This window comes from Cupressus sempervirens, chromosome 1 (assembly GCF_028749045.1).
Source record: "Cupressus sempervirens isolate cs-2001-9-10 chromosome 1, ASM2874904v1, whole genome shotgun sequence".
NCBI lineage: Eukaryota > Viridiplantae > Streptophyta > Pinopsida > Cupressales > Cupressaceae > Cupressus > Cupressus sempervirens.
The window spans coordinates 345,123,468-345,128,620 of NC_143118.1; positions in this window are offsets into that span (position 1 = coordinate 345,123,468).

Consider the following 5,153-nt stretch of genomic DNA (forward strand, 5'->3'; position numbering starts at 1 on the left):
GAATAACAAATATTAATGGTTTTTTAACCATAATGTTTATTTAATTTGATCACAAATTAAAAATTCATTTCTTGCAACATTAAAACATCTTGAGTAATACTTTGCCATGAACTTCGTTGCTTTGCATGCTTGTTTCTTATTTAGAGAGTGGTATTTATTAGAGAATACTATAAGAAATCAGTTGTAGATATAAATTTTATGTATTATTAATAAGAGTTATTTACCAACATTTTGAGTCATAATATCTTATGTTCTTTTCTCTCTAGCATCGTGATGATGGATCATGTAGTATGATCCAAAACGTTGATGTAAAAAACTATACACAATCAAATCCACATATTTGAAAGTATATTTTGTTATTAGATTATAAATTTAAATAATGAAATATTGGTGAAAAAAATTTGAATATAGTGTAATCTAGAAATTTACTACAAATCATCATAAAGAATAAATACTATATTAATTTAATACTTTATTATTATTAAAAACATGTAAATATTTGTATTTAAAAGATAATATTTATCTTTTTGTTACACACTCGTGTCATTACATTCCATTCCTTATTCCTTACTATTATTATAGAAGACCTTCCAACATTAATGATATAAATGATACATTGAGTTTCAATTACGAATGTTTGGTAAATAAAATTGATATCACTCCAACTTTTCTATAATTTCTCTACTTTGAAATGCACATTTTCGCTCTCTTTATTCGCACATCGCCATTAAAAAATTCCACGTATTTGGGTGGCTAGTCCCCTAAACGGAGAATAAAGATCTCCATCTTCACATACTTGCATCAATTTTCTTGCCAGCCAACAGAAGATAGCTTGCAGTTCAAACTAACTTGCAAACATCGAAAGGAACTCCTACTTCAAAGCACCGGAAGAATTTCTACTATACAAAGAAGGAATCAAAACCCCCCAATTATTTCCAAGAAGGAGTGCTGTACTCAATCCAGGAAGAATAGGAAGGCTAACTTAGGTCTTCCCATTCCACAAGGTCGACGTTATCTGGGAAATTCGCGTCTCATCCTCCATACTCCAGTTTACTTTATGTACAAACAAAATTCCTCTAGGTGGACCGAGGGTTCAAGCGGAATGCGAAAAATATCCAACTACTAAATCTAAGGATACTCCCCCAATTCTAAACCCTAATCCTCATTCTCACAAATTTTGGAAGGACGCCCCTGTCTACACTCCAAATTGCAATGCTTCGACAAGCTTCATCAAGATTCTAGCATATTGGAATAGAGAAAATGCGTAGAAGATGATTGATTGGTGGAACTCTTCTCCAGATCAGGAATGTATCTCTTACATTGGATGAATTTTTTTCTATATTGATTATTATTTCCAAGCTCTTAAGAAGTATTTGTTAGAAGATGACAAGTTAACATTTAGAAGTTTCCTATTTATTTTCTTTCAATAGTTCTTCAATTTTAATCCCCACTCTTTCAAGATGAAAACAATCCCAATCTAGTTCAATTTTGGGGTGCTTCATATCTCCACGTACACAACTGGGAAACCTTAAAAAGTATTGGAAATTGTTTGGATCCTTCCTGGCCTGATCAACCCCCATTTTAATCCCTCCAAGATGACTATTTTCAATGATAACACTTCCTTTATTTTCTTCCCCAAACCATCTTGGACAACATTGATTTTGTATTTTGATCTCATTGGATTTCTTCTCCCCCACCAAATTCCTCCACAAGATTAATTTTATTTTTCCTTCCCTAAATCACTCTCCCTTCCCCACCTCTCTTGAATTCCTTAAGAAAGGAAGATTTTCCTACAAAGAACTACCTTACTCTACCCCTGACTTCACACTTAGGTATTATGTCTCCCATCCTATTCTAGCCATGTCATTAGTTAGTGTCTCCAACATTAATCCCACTAGTCACTCTTCACCCCTCCCCCCCCATTGATTAGAGAATAGCAAAAAAATTGTTTCCACCAATGTACATCCTTAACATTTTTCTTGTGGTCTGTCTCTAGATGTGGACCAAATACAACCACAAATCTAAGATCCCCCCTATCTAGGCTTCTCTTTCTATTATTATTCTAGATACTACTGATAAGGAAAAAACAACTACCATCATAGGCTCCCTAAAAAAAGGTATGCTTCACCTCAATTATCTTATGGGAGAACTTTCTTACACACATGGGTAGGTTCTCAATGAAGTATTAAGCTAGCAAGACTCCAAATGATATCATTGCATCAGATCAAATACCCATGGAATTTGTAACAATCTATAACATGATTTTCATAAACCATGAACCAAATCTTGATATTTTTTTCTTATACAAATCACCTTTGGTTCCAAATGTGGATGCATGTCATCAACTATTGGATCATTCTTCTAATTCAAAACCCAACCTGGACTCTTGTGATCTTTTAGCTTCCTCTTCTTAGCCTAATCTTGGTATTGTTGAGTTAATCCAAAGAGAAAATTTCCCCATCTTTGGTAAGACCTCCAAAAATAGAGGTCAAATTTCAAAGTCAGACTTAAGGGTCCAAATGGATGTTGAAGATGGAAATCATGCTAAAATCACCTCATTTTTTTAACAATGAGAAGGTGAGGACCTTCCACCTTCTCAATGAAGATAACCTCATGGAATATTAGGGGTAGTAATACCCCTAAAAAGCAATGCTCACTAAAGTATTTCCTCAAGACCTTTGAGTCAAATATTATACTTCTAGAAGAAACCAAATTAAATTCTAAAAATATCTCATGCCTTGATAGAAAGTTGGGGATCTAGAATGTGTGGGGCCACCTAGTCATCCTTGCATTAGGTGGGGTATCGTGTATATCGAATCCAAAAGCAATCCATTTCACCCCTAATTTGAATCAAATAAACTGGATGAGTGGAAAGATCAAGATCTTATCCTCCACCCTTTCTTTTCTTCTTATCAGTGTCATAGTCCAACTAACTCAAGTACCTATTGAATACCAACACTTATAAACTCTTTCATCATCATACTTTCTTCAAATCTTCTTCATCAAGCAAATGATCTGGTACTCTATTGAATTAGTACAATTTCTAACCAACTAAGGCTTGACATTGATGATAGCATAACAATTGATACAAATTCATTACATATAATAACAACATTATCAATTGGAGTTAACAAGGGTACCTAATATGGCCAAGCAAACAAGACCCATCTTGTATTGTGAGTTTAAGTGTGTTTCTCTAAGTTGCACTTAAGGGGTTATTGGTGTAATTAAATATGTAGTAATTAGACTTTAATTAAGCTCACTTAGAATAATGCACAACATCATAGTTTTTCATTCAGACAACTAGGAGTGTGCACCTTAATTAAGCATCTAGTGTAGTAGAAATCTACTCTAGCTGGTAAAAACTGTTATCTCAATTCACCTTTAATGCATATATCACATTATCATCCTTATCATGACACATAATTTATTTCATAATGGAGGAGGATTTACCTTTTGTGGACATTTGACTCCAACTTATGTAGGTGATAGGATATCTTCTTCTTATCATTGTCTCTTATCACCTCTCCTATATATGGAGGCCTATTATGTACATTTTAATCATGCCCATGCAATCAATTGACACTCATTATCAATAATATCATTTTCACATCTTAATGAAATTTTCTTGACAATATGTTGTGGAAGTTATCTTGGTCTTTCATTTGATCCTAAGGGTGTTGTAGAGTCAACTAAAAGTCTAACAAAAACTAGAATAAAATTCCAATAGTGAATGCATAGCCATATTCAACCACCATTTTCAAAACTGTCACTATCTACACAAAATCAAATGAGGGTGGTTGTGATATGTTTGATAATCAATATTGTTGTGATCTTCTAAGTGATAGAAAGCTTGCACAAGAGGGTTATTTTAAGTGCAAATCTAAATACAGTCATGGTGAACAAGGAAAGGATTAGAGTCTAAGATCAATAAATGAACTTGAGCATTAGTCAGTAAAGAAACAACACTAGAAGTAATCTTATTGTTATAATAGAAATTATTATTAAGATTGTTTTTGATTAAGTAAAATAGGTTTTACAAGGATTCTGAAACCCAAAAGTTTTTACATAATATCTAAAATATAAATAATAAGTAAAGTCTAGCTACTATGCATCTGCTTATAAAAAGCCAAAACCAAAAGATAGGCCTACAGCTAGGAAACAAAAGCCAGCAACCCTAGATAAGGACGAAACAAAAAATGAAAACAGAAACTATTAGTTCTCCCTATCTCGAACCTACAGAGTCTCTGCAGGTTCATTGGCACTCTGGTTGTCCATGCCCACTTGGTTCTACTTCTGATCATCTACCAGTCCCCTAGTCTCTTTCATTTCAATTATTCTTAAGATTGTTAATCTAAAGTTTCAACTGTAATAGCTCATTTATATGCATTGTAATACTGAATGAAGATATCAAATGGCTATTTAGAAATTGGTAATTAGTGAGTATTTTTTAGTAATATGACAAATTGAGGATTCGTTTATTTTTAGCTATGCAAATATTTGACTTGGTCAATTCCAAAACATAAATTAGTATGGGTTTTATATTTCATACAAACTATTTGTTAATATTTCATTGGTAATAAGATCTTAAAAGTTTGACTATTGAAGATTTCGAGGACTGCCATCATGAAATCCACTAACTCACATATGGTGAAGTAATGATGCACATTCAACTTAGAATCATCTCAGCTCACATCATTTCCTTATGTAGTTTGTGAAACTATTGATGCATGATATTTCGAGTACACATTGCAAAGTCTAAAGGACAGTTGTTGCACAATCTTCACATGGCTTCTCATGTCACAATTTGCTTGTCATTTGCCACTTCAGTACCTCTAATTAATGGCAATGATTTCACATATCTCAATATATTATTGATTAAATGATCAAGTATGCCTCCCACTTATAAAACATTTGAGTGTTTTCAGCTTGGTATCATTCTTTGTAAATGGAAAATTTAGTGGATGTTTATGCTTTGTACGAGACATGTCACAGATTGCATAGGTTGATAGTACCAAAAAACTATCATATTTGGATCCCTCAAAGCCCCGACAAAATTGTGCTTCCATTAAAAAATGATGATGTGGCCCTAGACTTGATGTTTTTTATTCATTCTCCTTCCATCCATTGGGAGATTCAATAGGTTATTGGGA